The 21,826-nt window shown below is 37.7% G+C and overlaps 1 protein-coding gene across 1 annotated transcript in view; it reads right to left on the bottom strand.

Moving 5' to 3' along the window:
- The window catches only part of LOC149801529 (rho guanine nucleotide exchange factor 28-like), a 318,392-nt gene extending 304,500 nt beyond the window's left edge, over positions 1-13,892 (bottom strand). The window contains exons 1-2 of the mRNA XM_089955712.1: positions 13,819-13,892; positions 8-95 (exon numbers count right to left, since the gene is read on the bottom strand). The gene's annotated coding sequence lies outside the window, so the exon portion shown is untranslated. The remainder of the gene's footprint in view (positions 1-7; positions 96-13,818) is intronic.
- Between the last annotated feature and the right edge of the window lie 7,934 nt (positions 13,893-21,826).

Raw genomic sequence — 21,826 nt, 5'->3', positions numbered from 1 at the left:
TACCCACCTGTTTCTCTCGATGTTTTCAAAGTTGGGTTGAAATCTCAGATAGAATAGCCAAACCATGTAGGTGATTTATCGCAGGTAACCAAGCCCTAGAAAGAAGAAAAAGATAAGCTAGGAAAAGGTTATTTTTACAGTGTCAAGATAAACTGCAAACAGTCAGCTAAATCATGCAAACTTAAATTGGCCAGAAGACACTCTACAAAGGCAAACACACACTTTACACAGGTATAAACCATTCAAGGTAACTCTTTAAATACAAATAGTATCTCGTTTGACACACATCTGATGAAAAGGGCTTTTGTCATCTTTACAGTTCAAAACCGGAAAACTAAATAAATGCAGAGAAATGTCTCCTAATCATTATCTTTACTAAGAAAGACTATGGTTAAAGAGGACATAAAAAAAACAGGTGCTAATGATTGTGGTATGAAACCAAAACTGTCAAGCTAATTGCAATTATTTAATGTAATTACACAGTAATCTAGGGTTCGTTTCCCTAGACAAGGTACAACCAGAATGTTTTTTATACACTGCATCATACTGAATACAGATGGACTACTGGGTTACTATATGAATACCACGACTTTCTTGATTTTTTTTCTCCACAACTCACACCGCTCAGTTAATCTTAAATAATATAAATATTTCTGGTTTCATAATAAAGTGCCTTATCTCAACTACTGAACTAGGGCTAGACTATCAGAAAAATCTTTCCTGGTAATTCACTGGGCTACCACACGACTTTGTTTGGTTTTAGTGCCATCATGTTGAGGACACAAGAAGCGAAGTGCCTTTCCCATGGACAGCTAACCAGGGCTGTCCTGTTTCAGTATCGAACACATGATCCTTGGACTATGCATGTAAATGCTTTACCAACTGAACAATGGCAGCACCAGAACTATTTTTCTTTCAACCCTGAATGAATAACTGTTCCATAAACTGGTAGCCTGTAAGAATTAATATTTTGTTTCTGTTTTTATGTTTGTAGTTGTCACCTGTTCATGTCATCCACCTTCAAAAAGGATTCACAGATCTCGAAAGCACTTGACCAGTTTTATGCATACATATGCATATACCAAACATACCTACCTACCCACCCACCCACCTACATTTGTATTCCTGATAGTCTGCACTTATGGAACCTCCAGTTTCTGGTCCTGTCCCCCTTTTCATAAATTTTTTAAAACTTTGTTTTATAATGAGAATCTCAGCTCCTCTGCCAATAACTGTTGGGTCAAATGTTTCAGTCAGCTGTAAAATAACTGGTTTCAAAAGACAATTAAATTCAATGCTCCCAGTTTTGAAAATCAGGTCTACATATTGCTTTTGCATTATGGACCTTCCTGTGTTTTTAAAACTGGTCCCAATTTCCATTTTCAAAATACTGCTGGGTAATCTAAATATAACAGTATCTGACAACTACACGCAAAATAGTTTTTGACAGTGATCTAGTCTTTGATAACAACATTACAATTGCATTTTATTCTGTTCTCACTCAAACCCATTTTCCTAAAACAAGAAATCGAGAAGTCTTAGGAAACAATGAAAATTACTAAGCACACAAAATAATTTTATTGTACTTTTTCAATGATATGACATAATGTAGGTCAATCTTTGGAAAACTGTGCCAAGAAAATAGTGACAAATTAAGTTTTGTCACATCTGTGCAGAAAAAAATAGTATGGAGCCCTATGACATCAGCGTTGTGTAACATTACATGTCACATCTGTGCAAAACAAAAAAGCATGATGCCATATGACAGCAGCACTGTGTAACATTACACATATCTGTGCAGAACAAATGTATAGGACTATGACAACACTATAACATTACACATGTCACATCTGTGCAGAAAAAAGCATGGTAGCATATGACAGCAGCACTTCATAACATTACACATGTCACATCTGTGCAGAAAAAAGCATAGTAGCATATGACAGCAGCACTTTATAACATTATGCATGTCACATCTGTGCAGAAAAAAAAAGAATGGTGCCATGACAGCAGCACTATAAAACATTACACATTTCATATCTGTGCAAAACAAAAATGTATGGGACCCTATGACAGCAGCAATGTATAACATTAAACATGACACATCTGTGCAGAAATAAAAGTATGGTACCATATGAGAGCATCACTTTTATAACATTACACATCACATCTGTGCAGAAAAAAGTATGGTGCCATATGACAGCGGCACTGTATAGCATTACACGTCATATCTGTGCAAAACAAAATTGTATGGGACCATATGACAGCGGTACTGTATAGCATTACACGTCATATCTGTGCAAAACAAAAATGTATGGGACCCTATGACAGCAGCACTGTATGACATTACACATGTCACATCTGTGCAGGAAAGTATAGTGCCATATGAAAGAAGCACTGTACAAATTTGCACGTCACATCTGTGCATTACAGTAATAGGGGATATATGACAGCAGCACCAGATAACATTGCACGGCAATCCTGATAAGCAACATACCGTATATACTCACAAGTTGAATTCAACTGCAAATGACATACACCATGATCTACCACTGCATAATATGCTGACAGATCATGGTCTACATTGTTGTCATTATACTGAATACTCTTAACAAACTGCACAGACCCAAATCTGCCATTGCATTATGAGATGGTACATCTTGGGCTGTGTAGTTTGCAGTTGGACTCAACTTCTCAGCAAGTATATGCTGCATTTTCATATTTTACACATATAGTTTGACTAAGAAAACATAAAGAAATTTGTAAATGCATTCAAATTTTGCCAAACAATTTAATTTTAAGAATTTAACTTAAAGCTGTCAGCATATTGCTCATGCAGCTAAGTACAGTCCGTTTTGTATAATGGAACATTTTGATAAATACAAACTAGGCTTTGCGCTCACATCCTGGACACTCTGTGTGCATCTGAAATGATAGTACTAGATCACGGTGACAACACTCAAACAGAGCCATAAAATCATTTTAACCCAAAACTAGCCCTTGTCACTAAGCCACTTGATGCATTCATCTTGATGATTAAGACCTGGTGTCACAATGCAAGTTCTGTGTTTCGATATTATTCACATTTTAAATTATTTTTTTAAAAATGAAGTTAACTCCCAGCAAGGTAGTAAAGTAGTTTATTCATTTCTTATCCAAGCTCTGATTACAGAAATGTAATTTCTAACTTACTAGTGTAGAAACAACATAACAAAACTTCCAGAACTGTGATGCATCACTTAACAAAAAACAAGTATTTGTAACAGATTAAAATAACAGGGATTTTCCTATCATTTTTTAAGTGTTACCCCAAGCCTTTGAAATTGGGAAAATGTGCATGTCAAAGAGCTAGTAATTTTCAGAATAAAAGAAGTGTCCCTCAAAGGAACGGACTCCTTTTTGACTGAAAATAATTTCCAGAAATCCAAGATAAGACCGGTTCTTCATTGAACTGTTGACTTATTACATTATCTCCATTATCTTTGGGTGACAAGATTTTCCCTGAGTGGTCTAAAGCGCTCCCTGTTACAGATCATTGCCATCTCACCTCTGTCTGCGTGGGTTTGAGTGTAGGAATCGGCCAATGTGGGTATGTGAGAAAGCTTGCCAGTAGCTTCTCGTGGGTCGGTGGTTCTTCCTCCACCATTAGTACTGGCTGCCATGCATAGCCTATCGTGTGCTGAAAAATGGCGTTAAACTCCACAACAAAAAAAAAAAAAACAACAACAAGATTTTCCAATTGATCACTGCAGCAAGCATACAGGATGTAATCAATAACATTTTCCTTTAGATCAATCCAAAAACTTAAATGGGCCAGCATACATGTCACTGAATGATTTTTCTTACTATCATAAAGGTTCACCTAAAGAAAGAACACCTATCAATAGGTTTAGGAAATAGACACAAACGAGAAAAATTTGAAACAAAACCATCACGACAACCTTCTGTGACTATGACCTTGACCCCAAGGACACAGGGACAGGTGAGCATGTCACACAATGAGTGTGTGTGATAGGATTTTTAATGTAGCTTTAATAGTTTTTCAGTCATATCGCTAAGATTTCTGCAGTGTGGCAGTTTATAGTTATGTCTAGCACTGGGGCATCATGCTGCAGGCATGTAGCATGATGTCCCACCAAGTCACATTATCCTGACACCAGTCCAACCAGTCCTAACACTAACCTCTTAATGCTGAGCGCCAAGCGAGGCAGCTGTTAGTACCATCTTTGTAAGTCTTTGGTATGACACGGCTGGGGTTCAAACACATGACCTGTTGCTTCCGAGGCGGATGCTCTAACCACTAGACCACCGAAGCGGTCACATCACACAATGAGTTGTTGTTGCTTAACATAGATTAATACCAAGTATTATCATAATCAAAAGATTTAGAAAACATTACCAAATTACAAAAAAACTTCACCAAAAATATCATGCACATGTTCTATCACTGCAATTTTGACCACCACGAAATGGAATAACCATGCATGTTGCAAAATGAATTGTTAAAATATTAAAGTAACTGCGATGGGGGAAAAAGAAATTAAACCGAAAAACACATTAAGTGTACTGATATAACTGATAAAATATAAAGCAGAAATTAACATAAGCATGAAATATATACCTGTGACCTTGGCACTGAAGATAACGTAAGAAGCAACATGTCTTCTTATGACAATATACCGATGTACCAAATTAAATCCACATATCTTAAATATCTCTTAAGTTAGGGAGTGGAAGGGAAAATACTACTGATACCTAAAAACTGAACTTGACCTTGAATACTGGACCCAATATAAGGTACTAGGTACACTATAAATAAAACAGTCTCAAATGACTTTAAAAATGTTAAAGAAAAGAATTGAAATTATGAAGGAAAACTGAAGATGCTGACTTATGACCATGACCTTTAAGACAGGACCGTCATTGTGTTATGCGTATGTTTTGGATTTTCAATCTACAATTAACAATTTGAGTCATATCGCTATGATGTCTGCAGTGGCAGTTTATAGTGATGTCGAGCATTGGGACATCATGCTGCAGACATCTAGCACCTTGTTCCACCCAGTCTTATTATCCTGACACCATGCTGACCAGTCCTAATACTAACCTCTTAATGCTGAGTGCCTAGCGAGGCAGCTGTAAGTACCATTTCCATTAAAAGTCTTTGGTATGGCACAGCCAGGATTCGAACGAATGACCTCCCACATATGTGGCTGATGTTCTAACCACAGGAGCTATCCATTATGGTATGTGACACAACTGCTAATGAGGTATAACAAGTTTCATCTCTTCATCTTCAATGGCTTTTAAATTATAACGGAAAGCGGAATAGAAAGTTTAACTACAGTCCCATGACCCTGGATATGAAGTAAAACCACCTCAGTATGGTACAACATAGGGCTGTAACAAATGCATGGAGTGGTGAATATGATATATAGCACAAATATTGGGAATACAAATATGAATATTGAAAATATTCAGTAAAGAAAAATTTGAACCAACAATATAATTAAAAAAAAGTTCTTAATCGAATGTTAGTGGACTCTCGGGTGTCCTACTAATTATCTTCGTTACTAGTCTTGGTAACATAAAAGCAGTTCAAATAATAATATTCTTTTTTTTTTTCAAAAGACAAGCATATCAACATGCTCTGGTATCCAAGCTGCCCTTTGGGCTGTTCAAAAGACCCCTGCAGTACTGAATACTCTCTCACTTGGGATATGATTTCAAATATATTTTATCAGATTTCAAGCATGAATAAATTAAACTGATTAAATTAGTTGTTATTGAAAGGATTTACAAATACTGGACCATAATGGTTCACCTTTGTAGGCAACGAAAGATGACAACAAGAATAACAGTTTTTGTAAAATATATTAAATACAGCAGTAATAAATTCCTAATAAAGTGTCTACATAACTTGCAGATAGTTTCTGCTTCTTTCATAACATATTTATCGCCTTTTTTGTGCTTAGGAAATCCAAAGTATTTAGACACAGCCGATTTGTATTTAGCTCAAGGCTCTGAAATTTCAACCGCTGCAAACATTCTTGTGGGAATTGCAAGACTGGTTTTTGATTGTTGTAATACGTGTCCTTGGAAAATGGAATTGACTGGAAATTTTCATCAATAATTGCATAATTATTGAACAATACTGATAAAATTATCATTCAAAAATGGTAAACAACTTTCATTATTTATTAACGAAATTTAATCTCGCAAGCATAAAATAGAAAAATTAGTCTCTCAACTTCTGGAATAAATAGCTTGATGTATTATGTTTATACTGCAACTTTAACAAATTATGCTTTAAATCAACGAAAGGTTGACTATTTTGAAACATGGTTAGCACTGGACTATTGGGCACACATTAAGATCTATATATTAAACTACTTGTGTCTGAAAATATTCTAATAATGGTGTTGCGAATACCGAATACAACTTGACTACGGGATATTTTTCGATTCACCAAATATTAGAGTATCGTTACACCTCATGTACACCAAATGCTTTCTAATGACGATGTATAGCGATACAGCAAGTTTCATCCATTGAGCAGTTCTTGAACAGAAAGAAAAGTGTGATGCAAATATTATAACACTGCATCATGACCTTAATCTTGAAGATGGGAAATTTATTTCATTAAAGATTAAATGGAAGCATTTTGTCAGTTTACCCTTCTGAAGGCAACCTAAATTTTTTTTATCAGCAGTGCAAAGAGCCTCTAACTTGAAAGGAGCCCAACTTTTAAGGATCCATCTATCGAGCACTGGCAATAAACAGTTACTAAAGTGCAAAGATATGAAGATGTAATGTCATTAACAAGCATGACAGTTTTTGTGATGTCTCTGTCAGAATTAATTCACAACTATCATGGATATATAAAATCTTGGTTCCCTCAACATAAATATTCCTATTTTCCATTTTAAATGTTGTACGTGTTAAGAAATGACCTACAAATTGTACAGGCTAAGACTGTAATTGGCCCAAGAGGAGCTGACTGAAATAACCAGCTGAAAATCATATCCTACATCGGGAGAGTACATTGTACTCAATTACAGCACACACTGGAGTCCATGTTAGCACTTGGGTCTGTATTTGTACTCCAATTCTTTTAACAGAATTAAAGTGCTCATCCTCTTATTGTGAAATGGAAAAGTACTCTGTACTCCAAAGTACATTCTTGGCATTGCTCATTTCACAAACAGATTTTCCTCTGTAGTGACCTACTGGAAAAGCAAGGATATTTACATGTAATACCTTATTTCTACAGGAAACCAAGTACACTAACCTCTAATCCCTCATTATAGTGCAACCTGATAACTTACAAACCCACTTATAATATGGGGGTAGGTGTCGCTCCCATTTTTGTCTGGTAAGAAAATCCTTGATATATCATGTCATTGTCAAAAACAGTGATTGGTACCAAGAAATTGTATTCAAAGTTATGAAATTCAGAACTCTACTGTGAAATCAATTAAAATGTCCATGATGGCAACTAGTGGCAATACATCAGGAAATAAATACCAATTAAAAAAGTCTTGTAAAGTGAAATTCCAATTTCAGTTATATCTTTAAACTCAATTTCAGACTAATCATCATAAATGTGATAAGCCCTCTTGTATCAAATGTGAAAAAGTGTTAACTGACCATACAGCGATATCGGCAAGCATTTCTGCAAGAGTCTAATTAAGTTCTGACTATGTTTCAATCTTCAACTTGCACAAGCATTGTCTGCACTGTTACAATCTATTAGAAGCTAATGGCACTAGTGAATGGCACATTAGGTGCATGAAAATCTTAGTTTCACAGATAGGAGGGTTCATAATGGAGAAGCGATTTCCAATGTTTAAAATTTCTAATTAACATTTGGAGGTTTGCACAAGGATTACAGATATTACATTAGAACTTGCAAATAATTTGCTGCATCGGTAATTTCTAAACATAACAATTAAACAAACTGTTAGTTTTGATGACTGTCTAAATCCAAGTCACCCTGGTTTTGCTAGCTACATACTGTATGTATCTTTCAGTACTATTTAAAAGTCTGAACTTCTTTATTTTTGTCACCTTTGCAAGATTTAGGCTCATCAGTATTTTTTGCTAGGATATATCAATGGAAATATTATATCAATACTTCAAAATTGTATGACATAATAACAATCAAGTCATGTGTGTGCATGCAAAGGGCTTACAGGCACAACAGCACAATCTAGACTACAAAGTCCCAAGTAAATTTAGACATACATGAACCAATAAAAACAGCAAATAAAGTCAAAATTAAACCCTTAATAAAAATACAAGTTCTCATAAACCTGACTTATTTTTTTTAAAACGTCAAGGCCTTCTTTAACTGCCCCTTATGACATTCTTTCTAGTGTATTGATGTCGTTGAAGCCTTCTTTCCAAAATAAAAAAGTATTTCAAGAATTTCTGTAATGCTGAGATTAGTGAGTATAATTTAATATTGAAATAATTATGTATATGTTTTACTTACTTGTTCAGTGTCCTGTACCTAACTGCATTTAACCTTCGAGTGGTGGCTAAATGGTCTGACAGCACAAGACAAGAATACCATCATCTGTCATGCTAAATTATACTACACCTTCTTATTCAGCTGTCTATATTCACTTCCAAGTCCAAGTGCAAACTTCACTGACCCAGATCGAGCATCACATAATGTCCCATTAGATTTAGATCTATGCAGTTCATCGGGAGTAATCAGTAAATCAATACTGACCCTGATCTACTAGCACTTTATGACAAGGCAGATCTGGATCTATGCTGCTTGCAACTGGACTAGACATACATGAGAGTATATATGGGTATTACCTGGCACAATGACATTTAAGCTAATTTAATCACTTTCTGAAACAAATTTCAAACCTATACCTTCCTCTGTCCAGTGAACTTGTGTAACTGAAAAATGTGGTTGACAGAGGCACTGCAACGTTAACTCCATGCTACTTTGGTAGTAGACATGACAGCCTAAAGTACACAAAGAGATACAGTGACATGACACAGATGCACATGCTTGTAAATTAAACAAGCCAGTACTGTATACAGCTTCAATGACTACAAATTAATCAAAATGGAGATGAAACAAAGTTACACAATTCTGAGTCATGAAAACAACCCATATAAAGTTCAGTCAAATACATTTTTGTACACAACGAACATTCCACAATAATGCAGTCTAAATAAAAAATGTATTCATATTTCAGATGTCAGTGACTTAACATATATGTAAAGAAATAACAAAAACAATTCTTATGAATTTATTTTAAAAATACATGTGGAATCTAAGTACTAATTTTAGATATAAATCGATGAATAATAAAAATTACTAATATATTTTAAAATGATGACTTTTTCATGATCATTTTAAAATCAAATTTTTTAAAATCAATTTTAAATTTTTTAATTTTACTAATACTTAAACTATAATAATAATAATATCTGCACTACATAGCTTTTAAAAGGAAGGAAGTCTGCTGACATACCATATCAATATATATAAATTATTTTTGAAAGTAAAATCTTGTTTGTTCAGACTATTATTGTGAAATGTTTGGCGTGAACAATAAATGACATCAAAACAAAAAGGCTTCATTCTCATGACTTTTTAAGACTAAAGAATTAGGTACCATCATTTTATCTCCTTTTTATTTTAGCCATTAAAGTGGTAAATATCTTGTATGTATACCAGTATAGATTTTTCTTCTACTAGTGCCAAGAGTCCGCATCTTGCCACTTCACTGCATTAGGCTGCACCGTCTTTTAAAAATAGCATGGATTTAACATTACACTTGCCACCACTGATCACATTTTTCCAATTTGCAAAGGTCTGTACAGACTGAGGAAGGTATGGGTTAGAAATTTTTATAGTATGAAGAGATTAAGTAATACTGAGTATGATTGTAACTGTATCACAAATACTTTTCAAGACTGAAGGTAATGTACAAGTCAAACTTGACTGGAAGCAGACTATAGTAGCAGAACAAAATTTTTATATTTTTTAATTTTCTAAGTCAGACTTTTTGGCCTGTTCTTTTAGATCATGAACTGCTGAATTTTTTGTAGAAAATATTTCAACATGCAAAAATGCTCCCAGAATTTCATGTAGTGATTTACAATACTAGCCTGTCATGCAACTTGACTACAAAGCTAACAGTCCCTCACTAATATTTACATGTCTTGCTTTTTTGTACCATATTTATCAAACAATTCCACTATATGTCTGTCTGTGTGTATTTATACTCGGCTCAAAATTAACTCTAACAAGCTAACCCAAGGTCAGTGATTTTACTAACTTGACACACACCCAAGATCAGTGATTTTACTGACTTGACTAAAACCCAGCTTTGCCATCACTAATCTGTTATAGCAGTGACAATTTCCATTGGCAATTAACAAGTGGTCTTGTTTTGTCAGATGTATCAAATAAAACACAAGATGAAATTCCCTATCATGGCCAACTGACCTGTTCATTGTGTTAACTGAAAAACTACCAACTTCATGTACTTGATGAAGTACAATATATCCTGCACCAGAAATTGGACTTGCCTAGAGTACTGATTACAAACACTGATTTCAATAACAAAGATCTCAAGCATCATATGAGTACCGGCCAATCAAAAAAGATGATGATGAAAGAGATAGAGAGAGATCATAAAAAGGATTGAGAAGAGAGTTAAGAATGTACCACAAATGAAAATGTATATGAATGACACAATTATGACCCAGGAAAGGATATGCTGTTGTACATTTTCTGCACAGAGTATTCAGAGAAACATGAATGTGTGTGGGTGATTCATTTTGGTTCCTTGATGGGCAAACAAAGTTTATAAATCATCCCTGAAATCACACCAATGATGCTGCTACTCAACTCAATTATACGACAAGAGATGCTGCCATCTAGTCGTGGCATGCCAATGGATGAAGAACAGAGTCAGAGACTAGGTCTTAAGGATGTATATGGGCTGATGAATCAGATATAGGACAGGAATATGAACTTTCAACGAGCCCTGTTTGTGGGAAAAACAGATGTTATTTTGAGTTATGTTAATGAATATATCTTAGATTAGTCACATAAAAAATGCAAGCGTGTGTGTCTGTGTGCATTTCTGGTCAGTTAACTGTCACTGTTTCGTGAAATTTTGGCAGAATCAGTAAAAATGTATCATAGTGATGATCATCTTCGCTAGCCAAGGTTCCAATATGTTAACCTATCTACACTTTGGCATATGGATCAGATATTTCACTGCTTTGCCCCAGCGACATATTGTATTTCATGAGTTTCCTCCCAAAGCATCTAATGCCAACTAACCAACAGCATGTAACAGCAGAGCATTGTACATTGAATAAAAATAGTGGAGGCAACTGTCTTCAAAAGTACACTTTGTTAGTTTAACATCAAAAGTATAACTACATACCAGACAGAAGCCAAGCCATTACAGGTGTATTTGAAAGAAAGAATGTATTTGTGCAAACACGGATTGGCAGTGGAAAATTGCTTATTTGAGTCCATTCCAGGCATGTGCCCCCATTGTCTTGATCATGTAGGAACAGTGTTTAAATCTGAACAACTCAATTTTGACTTGACCTTGTGGCATGCCACCGCATCCAATGAAATTCACAGATCTGAAGCAGAGAAATATCTAACTGATCTGCCAAAGTGGAGACAGATTAACATATCAGCACCTTGACTAGTGAAACAAAAACGTTAATTTTAAGTCCTGTGAATCGAACTTTTTTCCAGTTTTTTTTCTGTTAGTTTGACTGTCTCATCAGAATACTGGGAGATTTCCCATAGGACCCCAGGGCCGGGGGAGCACCCTATCCAACCCTGGGAACAATAATAGCAAAACATTGTCATGTAACATTATGAACTGACTGATATTTGATCATCTAAAACATGGTAATATCTGGTAATTTAAATTTCTGCAAAACATACAATTTTAATCAAACAATTTTGTTCCAAATGGCATAAACTGTAAAGACATGTCTGACTATATTATAGCTGCCACTAAAAACCCAAATGAAACTGATATAAAAATTACGCTTCACATCGATTAAATTAAATTAACTGCACATTTTAAGTAGCTACACCTCTCCCTCAATAGCTCTGCATATCAGGAGTCTAAAACTGAGACTGCAGCATAAGCAAGGGTTCAAGTTACCAAAGGACCTCTTAAAAAAATTAACGGGGTGGACATCTACAATTGGGTGGGTGGGTGAATACTCATTTAATATTCATCCCGGGAATAATTAACAATAAATAACTCTTCCAATGAAGTTGTTTACTTTTCTGTATAAATTACTTTTGTTTTCAATATACCCAATATCATAAAGATTAGTTTAAAACACTGACACTGTGATTTCATAGCAACATATTTCTGCATATCCTACGCAAACCTCCGCATGCCAATTCCGTAAATTGTAGGTTCACTACAAACCATGAAACACACTTCTCTATAATAAACCCTCCTATCTCTGAAACTATGATTGTCATGAACCTAGTACACCTTTCGCATCATTCACTGGCCATCATTGATCATATTTGGAAACGAGTAGGATTAATCAATGATAAATGTTAAATACTTCAATAGTGTTATATCTGCTTAGTGTACACAAGTGTCCAAATAGTCAACTTTTAACACATGACCATGACTCTTACACAAACAGGATTTACATGCCTTTTTTAAAACTACCCCTTTAGTTGATTTTGATACAAAATACTAATTAACATGATTATACAATGCTGACTGAATTGATTGTAACAATGCAACCACCACTTCCGCAATTCAGTGCTCAAAACAGTCTCTATTTAATCAGGCTCAGTAAGATACACATGTAGCACTTTTACACTTTTCATATCGGAACACAAGCAGTCATAAAAAAAATCATTATAATTAAGCTAAATCAGGTGAACTATGGGAAAATGTTTCCAAATGAAACTAATAAATCTAATCAAACTGTGCCAATGTGATTAGACCACTCATTTCAATAACTAAAATCAACCATACATTAACAAACGATGGCAATTCTTGGCTACGATTGCTTTTCAACCAACTGAACAGTGTCAATATGGGCTGCCAATAATGTGAGATATTCTTTAAAATTTGGTCTTTTGAGGACAAATGGCCTCAGAACATGCTATGTAGCACTGACTGCTCCTGAAGTAAGACATGGACCCCTCCCTCCCACTTCATGCATATCAGGGTTAACCTCTCACATTGCAGAACTATGGCTTCCATAATAAACAACCTTTTTATCGAACCCCACCTGCCCTAAAATCAATAAACATGCACAATATTTATCCATTTTCTCTTATCTAACCATTCAAATATAATGTGTAAGTTAAAACGCTGTCAACATTTTGTGCGCAAGCTTTGTGAGAAATGGCCAAGTACAAAAACCAGTTTGTAAACAGTAGTTTTGGCTCCGGTGGTCGGCTCACTAAAGAGGCATAAATGATATGGTATTTCTGAAAGACAAATACCCATGCTATCAATTTCATGCAGGCAGAGCTCACTATGAGGTCGCTTAAAGTTGCTAGGCATTGCAGCAAGCGACTGCGCCATGCCACTACAGCGCGGTTACAGAGAATTGCAACTTTTCAATATGGGATGCACTCTCACTCACCTCCCACCCTAACATGATGTCCGTAAAATCAAACACTGGGTGGGGAAAGGTAAGCGGAAATTTAGACTAACGGCCGCCGTTAATCTATCCTTGATCATTGGTGTATATATATTATTGTATCGTGATATAGTCAATAAATTGCTTACTGTATCAATTTCAAGTATAACCCACCTGTTTCACAAGGTGACTGAACATTTTACACTTCTCAATTACCGCAATACGCCATCTTGAACAATGACATCATGTAGATAAATCACGTGACTAAATACTCTGCGACAGGTTGCAATAGCACGCTTGAGTAGGCGCATGGTATTAACTACATCAGGCTTTTATGAAATTGATATCGAAGTCTTTCTGTGCTGTAGCTGATCCAGGATTGTTGTTTGTTTTTATTGGGTTTTTTTTTTCTCTTCTTCTTCTGAGGTTTGAATTTAAATGAGAACCGTAAACCACTAAAACATACATCAGAAATTTGAACGTAGCAAATTTTTAATGTTGTGCTGGGTCTATTTAAATTGTGATTAATTTCTTTAAAATATGCCAGGTATTTGTTTAAAGGTAATTGCTCTCTTTAAGGTATAAAATGATACATTGAGAGTGATAACATCATACACATTTAATTAATGCGCAGTACACATTAATACTTGCATCCCATACAGCTGAACTAAAATGTATAATTAATGTGTGACGAAAAACATTTCTACAACGTCACGTGCGAACCTACTGTATTCGTTCTGCTTGGTCACCTCACGTATTATGTAAAAGGCGGTTCCGAACACATTGAAACAAGTTTATTTTGACACCTTTTTTAAATAAGGTTTATTTTGACAATTGGTTAGATCCTACCTATCTTTTTAGTCCGTTTCGAGCTCACTACGATGTAAAAAAACATAACAAACAAAAAAAATCCACTAGTTTTCGCCTATCCTTGTAAAAACCAAATTGGTCTCCCCCACCCCACCAAGCCCATTTACTAAGCTAAGCTCATCAAGCACGTTGTCTTGATCACGATGTCTAGCATCTTTGTGACCATATGTAAGAGTTCTAACACTGTCATCCATAACGTACCGTTTATCATCTTAACAGATTTACCCTACACTGTTGATTGAGTATTTAACTAAGTTATGACAAATCGATCGGGTGGGGAACATTTGCGAGAACAGTTTTGATTCCTCCGAGCACCTCCAGATAATGATGGTGGAAGAGAGATTTTAACGACGTTTTTCTTGATTCATTTAGCGCATCTGTTTGTTTTTTGTTTTGTTTTTTTGTTGTTTGTTTTTTTTTTTTTTTTTTTTTTTACTTTGCCGCCAGATAATTTGATCCAGTATATGACAATGCGCAGTCCCAGAAATTCCACTATGGGCATCGAGTTCTTTTCGCCCTTGAGCTTCCCAATGACACTTTTGTTAGAATCGTCGTAAAACGTATTGGGTTAGGATGGTCTGAAAAGTCGAATAAACGTTTATAGTGGAATATGTCCTTGTACACATCCTCGGTGTTGCTTCGTAACATTAACTGTGTCCGTAAACAGCAGCTTTGCACTGGATCTGTAGCGTGCTTAGACGTACTCATAATGGAAATCGTACAATTTGTAGTTTAGACAGTTCCAGAACTGTAAACCCGCAGTAGCTGAGCTTGCCCATGACCTACTCGGTTTTCGCTCTGTAAATGGCCACCATGTTTTCGTCAAAGATTTTCATGTGGACAAAGGTGGGATCGTTCACCAGTTTATTTCTACGTTCGTCATCGTTGACGAATCCGACGTTGACTCGTTTTCGTAAGTTTTCCATGGTTTTGCCAAACACCGAGCTGTTCTTGAGGTTGAAAGTCCTTTCCGAAATCCATCGTGACCGAGGACCTTTTTGAAGAGATAAAGTTGATGTAAGTCTCCAGCCACTTTATCTGGGTAAATTTAAGCATGCGGTGAATTCTCAACAGCTCGACTCCTAAGAACAGACACTGACTTATATTTTTGTAATGAATGGCGTGCCTATTTTCTTCGCATGAGATTAGGCACGAGTTTGGGTACTTTAACCTTCCGAAGTCGAATTTAGTTTTTAGCCCGAGTGTATGTGGACTCGTCGATCATTAGACTTTCTGGCGCTAGGGGGTAATCGATATGCGTATCATGAAGTTCAGCATTTGCTCTGTAAACATTTTCGGATTCAACCAGGCAAAATTTCACACCGGAACCGGTTGTGACATGGTCAATCGTACCGATTATTCGTGTCCAGGTAAACGATGTACATGGATTCTTTTTCCGGATTGTAATCGGGCATATAGTTGTAGTTGGTTACTGAGTGCCTATGTGTAATCACGATGATTCCTCCGCGTATTCCTTTCTCGACAAAGTCGAACATGTCCACGTCCATGAACACATCCAAGGTGACTTCGCTGATTTTCAACGCGGCATCTCTAGCCAATCGCGACGATTATAAATACGAGTAATGATCTAGCCCATAATAATTCGTGCACACGTCTCTTTAAATTTTCGAAAACGTTTGCGAACAAGAACACGATTGTGGTCATATATAAATAGTGTAAATCACCCATGCTGACCATTCCAATCACGTCCCACACTCGTTACGCATGTTTTTTGACGAGATCGTTCAGCGAAGCAGCCTTGAATTGAAGACTGTCTATGAACCTCAGTCTGCCTAACCAGAAAGACATATATTTTTCCATATTGTTAGGAATACACTTGATTTTGTGCTTCGATAGTTTTCCGAACGATTTCAACATGAGATGCTACTCATAGTCACGGAGATTATACAACCCCACCCGAATAAACTGAGTATTTCGATAGTGACCACAGCACGTGTCGTGGGCCGCTCCAAGGTGTACCTGCAATGATTTTGCACCTTGTCACCGCCAAACCTTTTCCCGCAAAGGTTGCAGTTTACGACACCATCGCAATCGATTTTGTTTTACGTATTAAACCTTTTTTTGAGCCTTCACGATTTCATTTATTTTGCTGGACACATGCAGCAAATCGTGCAAGGATGTTTCCACGCGATCCAGCCCTCAGTACATTCTCACATTGGAATTTGCAATTTTCGTTCAAGTTGACAATTGTATAAGCAAAACTACACGGCACCCGTTTCTGATAAGGAACCACATCTTCTTTGCGACTGAGAACAATCAGCGCTTCGAATTTGGCGTGCACGACAAAAATAACTCTGGTCATGCAATGAAAACTGGCAAATGAGATTCTTTCCCGTTTCTCTTCTGATGGATTCATCGCCATGATGTTAACGCAATCGAAACTGTGTCTTTCGAACTTCTACTGTGTGGTGAATTCTGTCAAACACTTTTTACAAAAAGAAACATCTGACACTTTCTCTTGGAGACCTGTCAGCTCATGATCCTGGAGAATTTTTGATCCAACAATAGTGACCGTCGCCGGCAACAACCTCCTGGATAAACAGGAGATCAATCTAGGTTTCTGGTCCATTCAGGGATTTCTATTTGAGCGGTTACACTTCCGCACCAAAACCTAATAAATTAGTGCCGATGTTGTTTTGTTTTTCAAATTTGGAGATGTCAGCGACTTCCACCGGAAACGTAATTCCAGTGAAATTTAGCGTGTTTTGGTGTTGCGCATAACGGCTTATTCGTTTTGGGTTTCTCACCGTAGGATAAAGCCCGGATAACACGGCCCATATGAAACACATGTTGTCGTTGATTTTAATGTTGATGCGACCCTGAATGTTGGCTATTTTGTCAGGCAGTGGTAACCACGAACTTGCCCTGAGCGGATTATACTTGGACGTGTGGACGATGAGTTCAGTTACCCCATCGAGGACCCAACCAGAACCGTTGCGCGAAAATGTTTCCACGTCCTGTGCTATCTTCTTTTAGAACGATTTGACGTCGAGCTCTTCCACGCCAAAAGGGGAACGCAGATGAGTAGTAACATTGGACTCGGTCACCTCTTCGATGTTATCGTAGTCATTACTAAAGAACTTAACTAAACTCACCTGGACGATCACATTGAATTTCATGCTGCTGTGCTCTCTGCTCTGTTAATATAGCATGCGTCATCTACCAGAATTCGATACCAAGGAGATTTTATTGATCGACACGGGCATTAAACGTTTGTCAAAACCAGCAATAGCCCGAAACCTCCTTCTAAACTCAGTTGTGGATATACACTATGTTTCTTTAATTATTTTGGTATTATTATAACTGGATCCAGCGCTGGCGTCAGTACTGAAACGTTTTGATGAGATTGTGGCGATAACGAATAAGGATCGGAGTTATTTTCCCGAGTTGCTTTCTTTCCGAGAAAGACCCTGACTTGTACGAAGATGACCACTGGAGACGGTGCCAGCACCATCAGCTCAAAGGTATAAGCAGCAATACCACGTCCAAAATTTTCTCAAGCGATTTAACCTTACCGTACCACAACAAGAGATTTTTTTTTCAATTTTGCTTAGTACCGCTCCGGTGGCCTAGTGGTTAGAGCGTCCGCCTCGGATGCGGGAGGTCGTGGGTTCGATCCCCAGACGAGTCATAGCAAAGACTTACAAAAATGGTACTTACAGCTGCATCGCTTGGCGTTCAGCATTAAGAGGTTAGTGTTAGGACTGGTCGGCCTGGTGTCAGGATAATGGGACTGGGTGGGACATCATGCTACATGTCTGCGGCATGATGCCCCAGTGCTAGATATCACTATAAACTGCCATATTTCAGACATCGTAGCGATATGACTGAAAAATTGTTAAAGCTACGTTAAAATTCCAAATCACATCACATCACACATCAATTTTTGCTTAACCTGGTCACTGTCACCCGACTTCCCGGTCGGATAGAATGTAATAAATTCGATTACGTGTCTAAGCGTATTTCTGAGGCAATGGGCTGTCCGAACATGCTGCGAAATGCCGACCATTCTCTGGCAAAATCGTGACAGCTGCGTATACGATTGTTGCTGCTGAGTTGAAATTGGCGCTAACACTGCCGTCAGGATCCACGAGTTGAATTTGTCTGGGTAATCAAACCATTTAACGAGAGATTTTTTGTCTTTAGTCGAAATTACTTTTTCGATCATAAATAGGTTCTTACTGTTTTTTTTTTTTGGTTCTTTTTGTTGATGTAATTTCTGCTCATAAAAAGAACCCTAAATAGCCTTTCCTACCACATCTTTAAGCGTGTACGTGACCAGCAGTCTTTCGAATTTCATCTACCACAAATACTTTCTCAATCCAGTTGGTGGGTATCGTTTTTGAAATGTACTTTTTATGTCTGTTGATTCTTATGAGGTCTCCCACCTGAAATGTATGCTTAAACATACTTTCTATTTGCGGCCATCAGTTATTGCTTCTGTGTGCGTCATTTTAGTGCTGACATGTTTTGTGTGATTGTACTGGTTCACAATCTCTCTCCAGCAAACCCTAAATACCGGTTATTGTTATCCCTGAAAAAAACTTTGCTACAGCGTCCTGTCAAACCGCTCAACGACCTCAGTTTTTCACTCAATTTGTGTGCTGTGCAGCGCGATGTTATTTTTTAAAAGCCAATCCTAAATAGTTGTATTGTAAAGCTCGCTGTCGTGATCCACCTACAATTTTTCTGCGACCCTGCACCGACAATACTACGCAGTGCTTCAACGATAGAATGTCCTCTTTTATTTTCCAACGGAACCACCGAGCGTACTTGCTGAACATATCAATAACGTTAATCAAATATTTGAAAGTATCGTTGTGTGTACTGTAATATCTCATGTCCACCAAATCCGCTGACCAAATATCATCCACCGTTCACAGCAATGACCTTACACCACGGAAAATGTCAACGAACAGATTTGTACAGCTCTTCCGTTAGAGGCTCTGTCGCCAATGACGTTGTCGCCAGTTGTGTTTCATGCGTTTAAATTCTAGTGTTGACACCAACACGGCGTGTGCCCACACCCATTGTCTTTCGGTATGCAGGCACGCTAACACCAAGATTATGTTTAGCGCCAATGATTCCAAGCACGAGAACGCGGTCCAATCGGTCACTGACATTTTTTTAAAGTCCCTCAAGTCCCTCAGCATGACGTTTTCGCATCTGGCTTTAGCATCGTTATAAGGTTCTTAGTCAGGCAACGGCTGATCGTTTTCGTACAGCTGCTTCTCCAGTAGATTCCAAGGCCTGGTGTACTTTTGGCCGGGTAAGTTCTAGCCCCCGCTACACCTGGAGAATTTAAGGATGATTTATGGATGTCGATGGTGCTCCCGATGATTTACGTGACGTAAGACAACTTATAAGCGGTGATAACACTTCTCAAAACGACAAGACCACTTCGAAAGTTGTTAGATAACTTCAATAGGAGATTTCTTGTTGTATATTTCCTGAATATAATCGATGTAGTACCTACCAGACGTGCTATCGTCGATGTACTGAAGTTGAAGTGAAATATAGACAGCTCCCTTGGCACTGTTGGCAACTTTGTTGCGTGTAACCGTACCCAACGTAGTTGCTGACAACGTTGCCGTTGCTGACGTCGCTGAAATCACTAAATACCGAACAGCATCGTCCGGAGCATGTAAACAAAAAAGAATCAAAGTATTATACGTCGCTGTTAGTGATATTTAACCACATCGACCCAGTGCTTGCCATTTCCATCGTGAATATTTTAAATATTAGGCACGCAACTTTCGCTGGGCCAGGCCTGTATGGGAGGCTGGTTCTTGGAAAAAAATCACGATTTTTTTTTTACCGTCAGAGCCAGCTCTAGCTCTTCATCCCAAGTAGACAGTGTTAGCGACTCTGGCTACTTTATCGCTCGCGACAGGGTCACCTCCGTGGCATAGTTTCGGATAAAGCCAGGCCACGTACGCCTCTTTCTTTTAGGCCACTTCCGATGACGCTATCCCTGTGGAATTAATGATCCGGCGAGACAAGCCAGCAGAAATCCGATAAAACCTCCTTCCCTGGCTAACTGAGACGCAGACAATCGGATAAAGACACCGTTGCCAGCAGTGGCATGTTTTTTCTTTTGTTTTTTATTTCTATCGATTCGCCCTGGTGCTGCGTCACCAGGAGCTGGTCAGGTCCTGTTAACGCGTGCACACCGAGTTTAATGAATATCGGTCTCTGACCCCGTGCTGATACTACAATGTGTTTCTTTTGTAGCTGCCTTCAATAAACCCAAATCCTTACTGGCATGTACGGCATGATTAAATATCAAACAGTTGCTATATTATTTTAGGATTAAGGTGACCTCGAGATAAGGAGCCAATCATATGATTTTGACGGCGGGCAACACCTTTGGCCAACACCGCTTTCTGGGTAGCTTCAAATATTGCTCCTGATGCGGTGGAGGGACCAAGTGGCAGAAACACCGAAGTGAACAGTTTAGGTGCAAACGTTCTGACGAGGGGAATTATCGCGCAAATAGAAGCACCAGTGCGCTAGCGGATTCGGAGTTTGCGGACACATTGTGGCTTGTGACTGCGTTTCGGCTGTAGTTGTGTTCATCCTGGCATGATTTATAAAATTGTTTTGACCCATTCACAGGCGGCGTGTTTGCATTTCTATGACTGTCTTTGGGAAAAGCTTCGCTGTTAAACGACTGCATTTATTTTTTCGTTAAGTATATCCAGTGTGATAAACCGGTCTGACGTCACCAGCGCGTAACACGTGTGATAAGCACCAGAAGGATTGAGGATCCATCAGATCTCAATATATGCAGGGAAATATTTCAGACGATCGGAATGCTTGGAAATATCGAAATAGAAAATGGGGTATAAAGCTTGGAACTTCTCCAGCGAAATTTGTATGTCCTTGTCCGTGTTCTGATAGTTTTGCATTGCCCCCATGAGCATCGTGTATGGGTGCGGATAAATTCTAGTTGCAAGAGAGAAATTTCACTCGCATTCTCATTCTGGATACTTTCTCTAATATTCAAGTGGACATGATGTTGAATAAACTAAGATTATTAGGCACGTGCTTGTTTCGGGTTTGGTCAGCACACCGTGTTAATAATTGAAACACAACAAACACATGTCTTAGAGTTCGCTGCCCACGATAGTTGCTAATCCCCATGACTACATGGTCTGCGCGGCAGTAAACTATTGCATGTAAATCCGGTTTTGCTCAAAATAAAATGCTTGGTAAATTTAGTCAGCATTGATTCTAATTTGAGCGCTTAGGTAATCGACGGGGTAATTTTTGGCACCTACAGCGACAA

This window comes from Sinohyriopsis cumingii, chromosome 4 (genome assembly GCF_028554795.1).
Source record: "Sinohyriopsis cumingii isolate HCF-2022 chromosome 4, ASM2855479v2, whole genome shotgun sequence".
In the NCBI taxonomy this organism is placed as follows: Eukaryota; Metazoa; Mollusca; class Bivalvia; order Unionida; family Unionidae; genus Sinohyriopsis; species Sinohyriopsis cumingii.
The sequence above is the reverse complement of the archived record's forward strand: the minus strand, read 5'-3'. Positions and strand labels throughout refer to the sequence as shown.